The sequence below is a fragment of the Phalangium opilio genome, unplaced genomic scaffold (assembly GCF_054372755.1).
Source record: "Phalangium opilio isolate 3A_F unplaced genomic scaffold, DU_Popi_V2 ptg000217l_1, whole genome shotgun sequence".
NCBI classification, from domain to species: domain Eukaryota; kingdom Metazoa; phylum Arthropoda; class Arachnida; order Opiliones; family Phalangiidae; genus Phalangium; species Phalangium opilio.
This window is the reverse complement of record NW_028324218.1, coordinates 6313653-6329887: the sequence shown is the minus strand read 5'-3', so window position 1 is coordinate 6329887 and position 16235 is coordinate 6313653. Positions and strand designations below refer to the sequence as shown.

Sequence of the window (16235 nt, the reverse complement as noted above, 5' to 3'; positions counted from 1 at the left end):
CCCTGCCTTTGAAAAACCTTGCGATAGATGTCGCTCATATAACAATATACATTATTATAATTGAGTTATATAAAGTTTTTAACGAACCCATATATCTTTAATTCCAATTAAATGGAAAGAAATATACTCAAATTTCAATTAAGAAATCGGAATAAACTTATCAAGAAGTACGTAGATATCATTTCTTCCACTTGGAATCCTTAAGCGGTGATAAACTCCATACTAATATCTGGTTGAAGTTAAGAGGAGGGGCTTAAAACTTTGTTAAACCGTAAGCTCCTCCTTCCTCGTGTTTTATTGGTTATTCACGTATCTAGAACAACCTTAGACCCAAGGTCTATTCGTTCAGAACACGAAGTTCGTCGCTCATATGTCGCTGGCTACCTCAATGTCACGTGGGTTCTAAGTTCAAATACATTATGAGTGACGTCAGGGGTGAAGTTCTCCCCCTTCCTCGTGTTTCATTGGTTATTCACGTATCTAGAACAACCGTCGACTCAAGGTCTACTCGTTCAGAAGACGCGGTTCGTCGCTCATATGTCGCTGGCTACCTGAATGTCACGTGGGTTCTAAGTTCAAATACATTATGAGTGACGTCAGGGGTGAAGGTTTCAACACCTCCTCCCCTTCGATTCAAGCAGAAAGGTGCAGAAAATGGCTTTGTTAATCATTCCAAGTATAGAAGAGAAATCTACGTATTCCTGACTAAGGCTTAACATATTCTCCGAAGACGAGAAAGTAAATCGATAAATCCGATGAAAACGGATTTAAGTGTTCGTTTTAAGCGGTTTTAATGAGAAAAGGCTGTTTATAGAATGTCATTTGATACTAACATAAGTTTATAAGATATGTTCCATAAGTATGACACTAGCTATACTTCGTAATGCTACTGAGAGACTTACAGCTCGAGCTAGTTTGAGAAGGAGAACGACAAGAGAGAATTGAAGTCCTACACTCGGTTAGTTTTGCAGTCCATCTTCATAACACGTCTTTACTAAGCAAGCCTTTGACAGCGCCTTACCAGACGTTGCTTTACCTCGAATCTATGACCTACCTCACTCACTTCATGACAAGCTCCAGTTTGTAACCAGTGACAAACTTATGGAAGATATCTTATGAACTTATGCAAATGAAAGTTAGAGAAAATGATTTGTACTGGGATGGAGATTTCATCTATACGAATTTTTTAGCTCAGAACAGCATGAAGTTTCAACTTTTAACGCATTTACCAAACTAGTTCTTCATTGGTAGCTTTTACAACTGTAGCAAATATCAACACGTAAAATCCGAGTTCCTCTACTAAGAACTTCTAAAATCTCTTATTTGTCTCATTGTGTTACTGTCTTAGCTTTTTGTTTCAAAGAAAGTTACCATAGACCCAAGAATATTTCCAAATGAAGTTTCCTTAAGTACTTAAGGTTATATGAAAATCATTAAAACCTTAATTAAATAAGACACTGAAGGACAATGATTGGGGCTAATTCAATTAAGGGGTCATCCCTAAAACACTCATCAAATCTTAACTCGAAAACAGTGTCCCTTGTGGCAAACAAAATGAAGATGGAAGTTACATTTTAGACTCAAAATCATCCACCCAAAGAACACAATCCCTTATCAGGGATAGATTTAATTTTAGAAGTAGGAATGGAGGACAGAGTAATCTGGGCGCGCGTCAAAGTCCCGGACCCCCTTCCACGGGACGGAGGGGGGTATGAAAGAAGAGGCGGGTCATAGCGACAGAGGTAAAAAGGAATTACGTATTATTCGCCGTCAGCAACGTCAGCAAAACGTAGTTTAAGTGAGCCACTAAGATAATTTAATCTTTTCGTTACGTGTTGGAGGGAGGGGCTCTATACTGGGTGGGCTATGAGTCGGACTGAAGTAAATGCTAACCGTTCTCCATTCCTTCTTCTAAAATTAAATCTATCCCTGCCCTTATTTTATGTCAGACTTATCAGAAACACAATGTAGAGTGTGTTAACTCGATTCCAAATGAGTTTAGCACTCAATTTCTTTAAATATTCTTGTAAAAATTGAACATATTCATGGTGTTACGTATCGTGTATCGAAAGAATAGAAACCAATGCCATAAAAAGCAAGCAAAAAAAATCGCCATCGGACGACAAAAAACTTCGGTGACATAAAGAAAAATCAGAAAAGGGGTTAAGAAGTGTAGGTCCGTTCTTCTATTCTACACCTATAGTATCAGCATCTAATGTTAAACTTCATAGGAAAACACAAGGCAAAGGCCATTACTGCCTATAGTCGATCTTGAAAGCCATACCAAGAACGGAACAGTCGATCGAAGTTACTGTAGTACGGACAAGGTTTCTTGACTGTGGGATCAAAGGTATATTCAAAGAGTAAGCATAGGCAACGCAACAGGCCAAGGCTTAAGGTAAGCCTTTGTCAACAAGGACAATTGAGGTTGACTTTAGCCTTGATTGAGAGACTGTGGACAAGGGAAAGACTCGAGAACGGTACGGAAGACTAATTGCCGGTCACTGTGCCACTGCCTTGGTGCTTTTAATCAAAAGCAACCCGATACAAAGCTGTGGCTAAATTAGATGGTGTAAGATTGTCCGTATATATATAAAGGCTCTTTTTGGGGAAGGCCTTGTCAGCCATTAGTTAACGCGTATGGTTTACCATCAAGCCTTGGGTACTGACCGAATTTGCACATAAATACATTAATTCGGATGGTTTCACGAATAAAATTGCTACAATACGGATCATATTAAAATTATCAACGTATCCAGGTTTTCCCTGAACTTTTTAGCCTATTTGAGATTCCCTGACCTTTCCTGGATTTTTGGCCTACTTTGTAAGATCCCACGTTTTTCCTGACCTTTTTTGGCCTATTTTTGAATTCCTTGACTCCTAAGTTTTATAAACAATTTAAACAAAACTGTTGAATGTTCCCGACTTCGTGCAAAATCAAGAAGCGATATCTAGTTTACTAGGGAGAAGGTATAAGATGCCTAAGTATTCGCGGGCCACAGTCCCAGTCCCCCTTTCAAAATACAAGGGGGACGTAAAAGGAGGTCGGGCTATTTCGCTTCTCCTCAGTCGGAAAATACGTAATTTTCGTCATTCGCGTCGCGCTGACGTGAATTTTCAAGAACCAATGAGATGCTGGTTGTAATTTAGAGGCGGGGATTAACTCCGGACACGTCTACGTTTGGATTGGAGATAAAGCTAGAAATGTGGCGAATATTTACCTTCTCCCTAGTAAACTAGATATCGCTTCTTGGCAAAACCTATGTTTTTCGGTATTCGGTAGAATGGAACGAAACCTGAAGACAGTTTTTACGATCTGTGGCCTATGGGTTCCTCTATCTGACGGGTCAAAAGTGCCCTCGGGACCTGAACAAATTCGAGGACACTTCTCGACATAAGAAATAACAAAATTGAGACAAACATTCCCACTGGAGACATAAAAGAACTTAAGCGAAGAAGGCCGTTACGTCGGTGTTTCCATTTCGAGAAATTGCTAACGTTTTCGGATTTGTATGTCAGTGAAGTGGTAATAGACACGGATACATTTTCCAAAGAATCAATGCAAGAAATTGGTAACCGGAATTTGAAATTTAAAACCAAGAGAGCGGAGCGTGGGTTAGAACCCGGGTATATCAACATCAAATTAATCACTAAGTTTAATTTAATTAGTTATAAACAGTGCTTTTACCCACGATACCGCTCCCTTGGCGTGTAATTATTATAATATAATCAATTTTAACAGTTCTTAATATATTTTAAACAGTTTGTCACTGGTTACAAACTGAACCTTGTAATTTTGAAGTGAGTGAGGTAGGTCATAGATTTGAGATAAAGCAAGGGAGGCCTGGTGAGGCGCTGCTGTCAAAGGCTTAAATTGAAGTGAGTGAGGTAGGTCATAGATTCGAAATAAAGCAAGGGAGGCTTGGTGAGGCGCTGCTGTCAAAGGCTTAAATTGAAGTGAGTGAGGTAGGTCATAGATTCGAGGAGGTAAAGCGAGGAACGCCTGGTGAGGCGCTACTGTCAAAGGCTTAGTACAGACTAAATAGGAATTAAGATGGAAGTCCTGCAAAAGCGAGTTTAGCCAATCAATTCTCGCCTCATTTTCAAACTAGATTTCAGTAAGTCTCTAGCATTATGAAGTACAGGTAGTGTAGAGTCATACTTATGGAACATACCTTATAAACTTAAGAACATCCCGCTATACGCGGAAAAAAATTGCAATCGGTCTTTTTGCCTATACCACAGTAACGAAATCTAAATTTCATTGCCTCAGGTTTTTACCTAACGAAGTTCCAATTAAGGTTTTGCTTTTTGTAATACCTTATATCGGATTTATGGGTTCGTGAGAAAGAAATTTCGGTAGCTAGATGAGCAAATTCTAAGAAATCGCGTAGACAGCAGATGCCACAGGGTATCAAACAATTCAATACCTTTTTCTCCTTTACCAATAATAAAAAAAATATTAAATGAAAAACATAGCTCTGAAGCTGTAGATTAACATAAAGTTATCCGAGACAGTATTTTTCAATTTAATAAATTCATTATTTTTTCTTTTTTAATCGAAAGAGCGTGTAAAATAATGAATATTATTAATTGGAACCATGTTTCTATCTATAATATTAAAGAAGATACGTGCAATAAAGTTTCCGTAATGGATAGCACTACGCGTTTGGCCTCTCCGCGAAGCGCTGCCTGGGGAGTACCTCTATTGGACGCCTAGTACCACCTGACGTGCTCGTCCAATAGCGGTACTCCCCACGCAATGCTTCGCGGAGAGGCCTAACGCGTAGTGCCATCCATTATGGATTTAACTTAATTGCTCGTATCTTCTTTAATATTGCAGATAAAAACATGGTTCCAATTAGTAATATCAATTATTTTATACGCTCTTTCGATTAAGAAAGAAATTAAAATTCTAGCCTGGTGTATCTCCGACTTTTGGAAATTGGTATCTTCTTTGCCTTGATTTACTTCTAAGTGAAAATGAAAAGTATTTCACTTTTACTTATAATAATTTCGTTTCGGAACTAGCTGTCTTTTTCTTCAAGTTTCAGGAAGTTAAAGACGGTGAAATTTGGCAAAAGCTGTCACAGTGTGTCCTGATATTTAGATTTAATTCAAAACTGAATGCGTTAGGCTAAAATTCTTTGAAATTTCAACGGAAATTAAATTAAAAAAAGCTGAAATTTTTAATTAATATTTTTGATTTTTGTGGTAATGCAGTATTTAACTTCCTCATTTTTTCTGGATATCACTATACAACCGACGGAAATAAGCAAGTATAGTTTACTTCAGACCTATCTAACTGTTAAAATTGAATGTTTTAATTATTTATTTATTTATGGTAATTTTGATTAATGAATGTATTCATGTTTTTAGTCAACTATCGAATATGTAGTTTAAGAAATATCCTTATTTTTCTGGATATCACTATACTGCCGACGGAAAAAAGCAAGTATACTTTACTTCAGACCTACCTAACTAAAAATTGAAGGTTTTAATTATTTATTTATTTATTTATGGTAATTTTAACGAATGAAAGTATTTATGTTATAGGCCTAGTCTAAGAAATATACATCTATTTTTCAGGAAAATTTTCTTTTAGCCTTAAGGCAAAAATTTTCCTTATATTCAAGCGCAAAAACAGTTTTGTATTGGATTGTTAGTAATTTTTGTTGGGCGTCTTGAAGATAGCCTAGATAAGAGAAGTTAAGGCTAAGGAAGGAAGCGGTCGGTCGGGGTGCAGTTCGAAGTAGGCTCGTTAACGGTTACTCGATGCTCCATTCTATTTGGCTTTCAGAGTAAATTGCTTTTTCTCGCAGTCTAGCGAGGAAAAAACATCATAAAGATCAAAAAGAAACGATTTCAACTAAGGTGTTAAAGCCTAAACCACGTATCTATTTAGAATTGTGGTCTTATATTATAAATTGCGTAATGTATGAAGTTTGTTTGCCTTATGTTTAGATTTTTTCACAGCAATTGTTGTGAGCAATTTTGGGCTTGTTTACAGCAAATCTTGGGAGAATTTTGGACTGGTTCAGAAGAAAACGTATGAGCAATTTTGGACTAGTTCAGAGTAAATCTTGTAAGTAATTTGAAGTGGTTCAGAAGAAAACCTGTGAACAATTTGGACTGATTTAGAGCAAAACCTGTCAACAATAAGTGCTTATTCATAACAAACCTTGTCAACAATTATGACTGGTTCATGACAAACCTTGTCAACAATTAGTACTGATTCAGAACAAACCTTGTCAACAATTAGTTCTGATTCCGAATAAACCTTGTCAACAATTATTACTGGTTCATGACAAACCTTGTCAACAATTAGTACTGATTCAGAACAAACCTTGTCAACAATTAGTTCTGATTCCGAATAAACCTTGTCAACAATTAGTTCTGATTCCGAATAAACCTTGTCAACAATTATTACTGGTTCATGACAAACCTTGTCAACAAGTAGTACTTGATTCAGAACAAAACTGTCAACAAGCAGTACTGATTTAGATCAACACTTGTCAACAATTTGGACTGACTGAGACTGAACCTTGTCAACAAGTAGTGCTCATTCAGAACAAACCTTGTCAGCAATTGGTACTAGAACAAACCTTGTCAGCAATTGGTACTAGAACAAACCTTGTCAGCAATTGGTACTAGAACAAACCTTGTCAGCAATTGGTACTAGAACAAACCTTGTCAGCAATTGGTACTAGAACAAAACTGTCAACACTTAGCACTGATTGTCAACAATTCGGTATGATTCCAAACAGAATACTTCATCCAAATAAACTCGATCAAAAATTACAAAAATAATATGTAAGCAAATCAGCGTCTTTCAAGATACGTCTTTTTGCCATTACATTTTGCTGGAATTGCTCGACCGCATTTCTTAAATGGTACTTGGTTGGTCGGCTAAAGAAGCGCAAATAAAAAAAAACTAAGTAAAATGAAAAAAAATTCGTAACTTTTATAACTTCAGCACTGGCAAACTTTTTGATGTTCTCTTAGCTTTTTATTTTTTACCCCTTTATAAACAGTCGTTAAAATTATAAATTTGTATACTCCCAACTATAATCATTAAGGAAAATGGCGCTGGTTCATCTGATTTGAACCAAGACCGCCATTCCTAAGTACATCTATCAATAAATAAATGACCAGGAATACATAAAGCTACTAGGAATCATTGCGACCCCATGTTCTATAATTATGACACTACCTGTACTTCGTAATACTAAGAGCTAGTTCGAGGGAGAACGACGGAAGCGAGAATTGAAGTCCTACACTCGGTGGTTAATTTTGCACGACTTCCATCTAATTCTATTTAGTCTGTACAAAGCCTTTGACAGCAGCGCCTCACCGGGCCTCCCTCGCTTTACCACTCGAATCTATGACCTACCTCACTCACTTCAAAAATACAAGCTCCATTTTGTAACCAGTGACAAACCTATGATACATACCTTATGAACTTAAGGTCATAGCAAGAAGCGATATCTATTTTACTAGGGAGAAGGTTTAGTTTCGCCACATTTATAGCTTGTATCTCCAGTCCAAACGTAGGTCCGGAGTTAATCCCCGCCTCTAAACTACAACACTCAGCATCTCATTGGTTCTTGAAAACTCACGTCAGCGCGACGCGAATGACGAAAATTACAGTCATATTATCCGACTGAGGAGAGGAGGCGAAATAGCTCGGTCTCCATTTACGTCCCCCTTAATTTGTATTTTGAAAGGAGGACTTGGACTATGGCGGGCTAATACTTGGGCATCTTATACCTTCTTCCTAATAAACTAGATATCGCTTCTTGGTCATACCTCTTCCCACAAAATCCGACCAGATACGTTTAGTGAAAATTTCTACTGCAAAATGATTCCTGGTAAATGAATGTATTCCTGGTATGACGTTCAAACCCTTATTGTAGGAAATGGTTCAATATTTCTAGCTCCAAAAAACAGCATAAACATGAATGAAAAATCGCCTGCTTCCTATAAACCAAAACCGAATTGAAAACTAAAGCCCTAACCCTATCTATGGTCTAAATGGTTTGAAGGCATCTGTATGAAAAATAGCTTGAAAATTCTTTTTCTTTTGGCGTGAGCGTCGAAATAAAGAGCTCAGTTTTAAAATATTCATCATATTTTGGGGAGCAAGGGTTTTCAAGAAAGCTTTTGTTATAAAATTTCAAGCTAGATGCCCAAAAAGAAAATCCCACTTAATCTAAGGAAGCTCGAGAAAATAAGCAAGATTGAGTTTAATATTCAAGATTCATATTTTGAGGCAGCGAAAAGATTTTTCTACATGTATATATTTTGATAGTCTGCTTAGGGTTAAGACAGGGTTTGCCTTTTCATATAAGGTGTTGAGGCTTTCGTTTTAAAATTAGGATTCGTTCACATTTAAGAAACTAAATTTCGAAAAAATTAAATGGAATTCAATGAAAAGTTCATAGATAAAAGACAAAAAAGTGTACTTCGTTCAGAGTTTCCAGCTGTAGAAAAAAAATTAGAAGCAAACGACTCTCCTCTCAATCCCTACTCGAACTAACCAATCAGAGAAGAGGTTTTCGGGGCTCCAAGGTTTATAGAGTGGAACTGAAAGGGGAGGAGCTATAGAGACGTGACGTCAATATTGGAAGTCTAAATTGTATGGCCTGAGCTGACGACTTCCAATATGGTCACCAAAACCGACCGGATACGAGGGTATGACGTCACGAGAAAGTTCGTAGTTGCAGACTATAGAAAATAGTACTCTATGGTGACGATTGTGTGTGTCGTGAAGGTAAGCATACGCAGACGGGGGTTGATACTATTCTGAGGGGTAAAGGGGGCGTGTTCCATTTCACATGGCGCTAGCAAGCTTCAATGAATTGTACACTTTCAGTTTTTATCTATCACCTTTTGTATAAAGTAATTCTTCATTTTACAAACGAGTTCAATTGAATTCAAAAATTTTAACAAACAGATGGATTTTTCTATTTAAATAATCTAAGCAGACACAACAGAGACCTTTGAATTGACTTTAAAGAATTGCCGAATCGCTTGCAAGTCAAGCAAGTCTGAGTACAGACACTAATCTTTTGAGTCCGTAAATTAGTTGTTATAATGTAAACAGGGCTTTTTCGTAAGATGTTGAGCTTTGACTGGAATTTATCGGATAAATGTTTGGAAAGCCGCAAAAATATAAAAAAGGCCGGGAAATTGTAGGTAGGGCATGGTGGGGCGGGTGCCCATTGTCAAAATAAGTCTCGTAGCAGCCCAAGAGGCGAAAAAAAGAAAAGAAAAGACCTTGAATTGAAGCAACACCGGGCGTGCTAAAAAAGCCAAACCAAAACATCCACCTAAATCCCCTATCAAATATAAAAGGTTGTAGCAAGAGGTTGGACAGTGAGTGTCCGCTTTCTCTATTTTATCTTAAAGACCACTAGCTGTTACCCGCAGTGTCGCTCGCGTGTAATAAGAACTTCCATCAAAATGATACAAAGAATGGGTAGATTTTACTGATGACTAATATTTTTGTAGCACCCTAGGAGCGAGGGCACTCGGCGTTGCCCGTCAGCCCGTCGGGATGCATTTTTTATTACTTTTCACGCGGAGATTATTCCATAAAGAAGGGTTTTTAAATTTCTGGCCGCCATTTAAAGAGATGGCAACAAATCGAACCCGAAAGACCATTCAGCCCGTCTATAGGTTAAAGGAAACCAGTGTACTAAATATTTGTGAAATCGGTTGAATCGCGCGGACTTTGTTGCGTAGAGAAGATTTTTTACATCTCTGGGCGCCATTTATTAAGATGGCGGCGGATAGTCAGTCTATCAGTCAGTCAGTCAGGATTTTGATTTATATAGATATAGATTCCATTATTTCCAGAGCAAAAGCAAACACCACAAGGGACGTTGAAGGTCACCTTCTTGGGTTAATTTCTCCCGCGCTAATTAGCAGTACCGCCGCTAGAAGGCAGTGCGAATGGTTGAAACGTTTCTTCCTTTTTCATGTTTTTCAGGCACGAGTATCCTAGGCCTCGGCGCGGTAAAGGCCTACCTTCTCACCGCATCCGCATGACTGTAAGGATAAAAAAGTCTTTAAGCTCATGAATCTTTCATCGCGAGTTGAATCTCCTTTTTCCTCTAGGTTTTATATAAAAGTGCTTCTGACTTTTTCCGATTAAACTATAACCGTTATTTGTTCGCGAATTTAGAGGATGTGTTTATTTCTGGTATTATTAAGAAGATCTTCATTTCTAACAAGAATATGCAAAGAAAAGGGCAATTTCATCAGGTAATTTCGTATTGTTTTCATGATCAATCGTAGAAAGACTTCAATATGCAGCTCATTGTCTCGTGATACGAAAAGCTTTCAGCGCAGGCGCATAAACGTACGATTTGTAAGGCAGTGTTGCTCTTCAATGTGAATTAAAGGTGTTAGCAAAAGAGCAACAATTTAATGAAGCAAAATGGGCCTTTGTTGCTGACCCCTTTACCATACAGGCCAACCATTCTTTTTAAACAAAGCTCAAATTCGCTTGCAGTTAAACACCCCAGGTGTGTTAAATCCTTTCAACTTGTTGTTCAACTACATCTCCTACAGGATTAATAATTTTTAGTAAAAAATGTCGATTCAGGTCTGACTTATTTACCAACCTAAAAAAAATCCCACCAACTCTTAAGGCCCATTCAGACGTTCATGTCAATGAAGTCGCTTTGCTGGCATAATAAGACACGTTTCGACGACACTACGTAAAAGATTGGCGGGTACAGTTTGAAAATATTAAAATTTCGTCGGGCAGTGTCGAGATGGCACCACCTCGGTACCGCCCTTTCTTTAGCCATAGCTTACTCGATCATGCGCATGATCGAGTGGGCTACGCTTTAGCAGACGATAAATGAGAAGATTTAGGATTCTGGGCAATATTTGTCATTTTGGACTTGGTTATTTTAGTATTATAAAGTCTTGGCTCAAAAATCTCCATATAGGGAGAGGGCAAACCCATTCTTGCCACGTCATAGGCTTATATCTCTTACCTCGATTCCATCCCCCTAACGGGGGAGTTTCAGCGTCGCGCCTACAAACGCTCCCCTAAGTAGAGGTATAAAATGACGTCGGATGTTCTTTCCCTCCCTGACAAATGCCCTCTCCCTATACGTAATTCGTTAAAAGTCGTCTGCTTTCACGTCTGAAACGAAACTAACTTCGATGCAACCGATATTTTAGTCTGAATGGACCTTTTATAAGTGCACACCCAAGAAGCTATGGCAAATCGCTATTGGATTCCCTTAGCTACTAGCTTGAGATTCCAGTGTATCTACGTGCCGATACAGAATTACCTTCAGACGCCTATTCAGCAAAGTTTTTGTGTCCTCATCGTCTATGGCAATATCCGATAACGCTAGCTGGGTTATACAATGATGAGACTTAGTTGTAAAGCTCACACGTTTGGGCCATTCTAGCAGGGCTATTTCGTGGCTTAGTGGAGACTAGCTCGAGCTAAGGCTAAACGCGCTTCGAATAAGCGATTACAATTTCATAGGCCATAGGAGAACCAATGGACGAATCTTTATTGGGATTAAGATGGCTAAAGACGAATAGGACACTTCGGACAAGGATTTTGGATGAGGCTAAGTAGGATATATACGTATAATTGTATTTGAGTATTATCATAAGTACTTCAATAATGGTTAAAGGTGAATTTGAAACTAGCAGATTTTTATGAAAAGGTGAAATTTTATTTTATTATGTTAATGAGATATTAATGATCTTGTGGTAATTAACGAACGGTTATTTTAAAAGTTCTATTTGTGACCTAAAATATTTGAGGTCAAAGGTCACCATGTCTATTGAAACGAAATTCAACTTACACATTTCCTCACACAACACCTCAGAAATAATTTTATGTTAATAGATTTTAATGATCTTGTCGTAATTAACGAACCGAGATTTGAAAAGTTCTATTTTTAACCTGAGATATTTGAGGTCAAAGGTCACCATGTCTATTGAAACGAAATTCAACTGACACATTTACTCACAGTACAACACCTCAGAAATAATCGTTTTAAACAAACACGTTTAATTCGAATTAATTTACTTCTACTACTAGCTTAAATAATTGTTGCGAGTTTTGTATGTTTTAATTTCAAACATTCTTAAGAATTTTGAGACTACCACTAAAACCTGAATTACAGCCACTTTCTTATTAAATTCGTGTTACTAACACACGGAGTATCCTCGTAAAACGTTGTCTAATAATACGGACTTTAGAGTTTGCCGCGTGTCCGATGGCAGCATGGACCAACGGTCATCTTAAAAGCTTAACGACATTAAGGAGGTCTTATCACAACCCTACCATGCCTTTCCTTAAGGATTTCAAAAACTAGGTTAAATGTTTATGCTAAACTATAAAACTCTTTTGATACTCTTGCACTTATCTTATATAGAACTTCGACTTCCTCCGAGGGTAACACGGGTATGTTGGCACTGAGAACCTCGTGAGTCAAGGTTTAAAAATACTAAGTGATTATCAGAAGGGGATAATAGAAGAAGGATGACACTCTGTATCCTCTTAATACTTTAGCTATGTAAGCATATGATGCTTCCCGGGTTCATGGCACCATTTTTGTTAATTTGCTCTCCCGCTTATCAAACTTAATTAAGGTGGGTGTAATTGCATCGCACCGTGCTAGGGTGAATTCTATAACTGTTTGGTATTTACTAAATCCCCATTCAGCAATCAACCAGGCACAAACCTTGATTGTCTTGACGTGGCGGGACAAAAACGCACAAGAACATGCATGCACCTTGGCAAATAGTTAAGCAGCGCTAATAGATATAATAATGATGAGGGAACTATTTAAAATGGCGTATGTGCATGCATGATTCGGTTTAGTAACCTTGCTATAATAAATGTTAAGGGATGTTGGGAGGAATCATACTACAATTACAAATTACCCCGCTTTGTGTACAAGTACATACACTTCTCTCAAATAAAAGTATTTAAAACGCGTCTGGAAAACAGTACACACAATCACTACAATGTGCTTCCAGTTGCTCATGAAATTCTTAGGACCTAAGCTCATCAATGGAACTCCTTTGCGAACGTTGGAAAAGTAAAATCAGAAATCCACGAAGAAATGGCTAAGACTCAACATATGCCAGTTTTTAGGTGTTTTATTGGAGTGCCAAGGCTTAGGTATTTAATTTACAGTGTTAAGTTTTAATTGCTGACTTGAGTTGCTGTTAGAAGTAGGCCTAGAACGTGTTTTGAAGTAAAGTTTGAGCTCCCAAACAATTTGAGTCTAGGAACTATGGTAATAAGTAGTTTCTGAAGGAAAGATAAGACTAGGGTCGTTTAGGAGGTCTTTCTGCTACCGTTATTTTGAAGGCGGTGTAAAATATGGCTTGTGGCTTGCAAAATTATTTTAAAGATGAATTCTATGTATATGTTGCAACCAACCTTATGGTGTCATTAATTTCAATTAAATACACCCAAGTATTATAATTTTGGTTAAGTTAATTACTATCTATTAAATAAATATTTAGATTTAAGTTTCATTTCCCTGTTCAGATGTTAAAGTAGACGACTTAAAACGTGTCCCATATATGGTGATTTTAGAGCCAAGACTTTTGAATACTAATAGCCTAATACAAAATTACAAATACCGCCAAAAATACTAGAACTTTTCATATATCGTATGCTAAAGCGTAGCTCTCTCGATCAAGCGTCAGTAAGGCATGATCGAGTGAGCTATGGCTAAAGAAAAGGCGCTAACGAGGTGGTGCCATCTCGACACAGCCAGACGAAATTTGAAAATTTTGAAACTATAAACCCGCGAATATTTTACGTAATGTCTAATTAAGCCAGCAAAGCTACTTCCCCGACATGAACGAAACATTTCAGTCTAGTCTGAATAGGCTTTTACATTAGCACATCGATTTTGTCCATCAGAACTGCCAAGAAACTATGAAGAGACATGGAATCAAATCGTAGGCTACAGAAATAAGGCCAGCTGTATATCATACTTTCGGTTTAGGGTACGAACTCAGTAAAGCCAAAGCTTGTCTACAGCGTGAAATATCTCTAGTCCCTGCCTTTGTGTCTATTACTTCTAATATAGTTGATAGCAAAATTGTACTGACGTGCCAAAAGCCCCTTTTGGACCTAAGTCTCCCAGAGTGCCAGAAAAAATACCAGTTAGGCGTTAAGTCGTCTTCTATGAGCGTCGGAAACAGCGTGTTGGTCATCATTTACCAATCAGAGAAATTCTGACCACCGTCTGTCTGCACATTTTTCTTTCTTACTTGGTCCAATAAGGCAAAAATAGGTCCGATAGCTGTTGAGAAAATTGCTTAATTTTCTCCGAAGCGCTCAATGGCTATATCATTTGTCATCTTTAGTAATTAATGTAGATGAGGTTAAAGGTTATTTCTCACCATAGTCCGTTCATTGTACTATAAGCAATACAGTGTAAGACATGAACGTGTTTTTATCTTGCCTCATGGTAGCCTTTTGCTTTATTACCATTATCAAAGTGAACAAACATCGCGTACCGCGTTTTAAAACCCAATATTGCCCAAGTCCCGGAGATCTAGTAACAATTTTTTTGTTTTGAAAAAGATGAGACCGATGTCGCGATATAATACACTGTGTTGTTTTATTAAAAGAATTTCGGCAAGCTGGCGCCAAGTGACTCGTCTTTCTCCTTGACATATCGTGTATGGAATATGAAACTGTTGTATTTGAACTTAGAGTAGTAGGGCTATAACGAAACAATGCTTTGCACTGCAATCCGATCTTCGTAAATACGGAGAAAGTAAAGTCAAAGGTAACTTGAACGGCTCCGTCGTGTCAGTATCTCACGCGCACCTAATTCGGCGCGAAGCGTGGGAGCTAGACGTGACGTGGTCGTTAGGAAGGAAATTCAAGATTTTAAATAAGAAAGATGGTTAGAGCAGTGAGAACTTCCCATAAATACGGAGAAAGGACAGTCAAAGGTAACTTGAACGGCACCATCGTGTCAGTATCTCACGCGCACCTACCTCGGCGCAAAGCGGAGGAGTCAGACGTCACGTGGTACGTTAGGAAGGAAATTAAAAATTTTAAATAAGAAAGACGGTTAAAGCAGTGAGAACTTCCACCGTGGTTGTAAAATTATCTCTCTGTTGAGCTGTTTGCGCATGTGCGGTACTGTATCAGTCATCGGTACCGGTTTTTGAAACGCGGACAGACGAAGAATTTGGTGCTCACTGACTGAATTTTAGAACCGTTTCACGACTCCGATTTCCTGATTACATAGTCAGGAAATCGGGTAAAGATAGGAACGAATCAATTGCGAAAATTAGACGTAATTGTTATTAACACCTTAAACTTTATTTCAAACAACATGAACACAAATAACAATAAATGAAACATTATATGACGGATTTGAAAGTCTTGTTTTAAAACCACTAGATTTTTGATATGACAATAGTGCTTTGAAGCGATGAGAGTTTTTCACATTTTTAGAGCAGACGAGAGGCAGTAGATCACAGTTTCAAATTTTAAAACTGACAGTTATTGGCTTGCACCAAAAAAAAAACAGAAAAAAACCCAGATGTAAGTGAAATATATATATAGGCCTAAATTATCTATTTTCCGTGCTTGGTTTATAATATTATATTATATATTTACCCTTGAAAATATTAACAGTATACTTTCAACTTTGAGTAGGCTTACGAAAAATTTTGCATAAAAACGAGTCCAAAGTTTCCAAAGTCATTTTAAGTAGCTTTGAAATTAGAAACTGTTAAATCTTTCGGAGAAATCGCTCTCTCGGTAAAGTGTAACCAAGAAGTTATATCTAGTATCTCAGAGAGAAGGTATAAATTCGCCAGATTTCCAGCTTTATCTCCAGTCCAAACGTATAGTAGGTCCGGAGTCAATCCCCGTCTCTAAATTACAACCACCAGCATCTCATTGGTTCTTGAAAACTCACGTCAGCGCGACGACGCGAGTGACGAAAATTACAGTCATATTTTCCGACTGAGGAGAGTGTAGCGAAATATCCCGGCACCTCCTTTTACGTCCCCCCTTGTATTTTGAAAGGGGGACTGGGACTATGGCGCCCGGCGAATACAAAGGCATCTTATACCTTCTCTCTGAGATAACTTCTTGGTGTAACTTAAATATCGTATTTTGACTTTCGAACTAAATAAACTCAGTAAATATCGTATTTCTTTCTTTAAAATATGGGAATTTGAAGACTCTGGGATTT

The 16235-nt window shown here is 37.8% G+C and overlaps 2 long non-coding RNA genes across 3 annotated transcripts; both read left to right on the top strand.

Moving 5' to 3' along the window:
- The first annotated feature begins 1506 nt into the window (after nucleotides 1–1506).
- LOC149615948 (uncharacterized) lies at nucleotides 1507–4725 on the top strand. The gene is made up of 3 exons (XR_016375908.1): nucleotides 1507–2176; nucleotides 2232–3572; nucleotides 3764–4725. It is a non-coding gene; the product is annotated as an uncharacterized LOC149615948 (long non-coding RNA).
- An 857-nt stretch (nucleotides 4726–5582) lies between these two features.
- On the top strand, nucleotides 5583–7204 carry LOC149615947 (uncharacterized). Of its 2 annotated transcripts, XR_016375994.1 has the most exons (4): nucleotides 5583–5752; nucleotides 5823–5936; nucleotides 6011–6085; nucleotides 6142–7204. It is a non-coding gene; the product is annotated as an uncharacterized LOC149615947 (long non-coding RNA). The 2 variants fall into 2 exon arrangements; XR_016375993.1 differs by having other exon boundaries at nucleotides 6011–7204.
- The last annotated feature ends 9031 nt before the right edge of the window (nucleotides 7205–16235 follow it).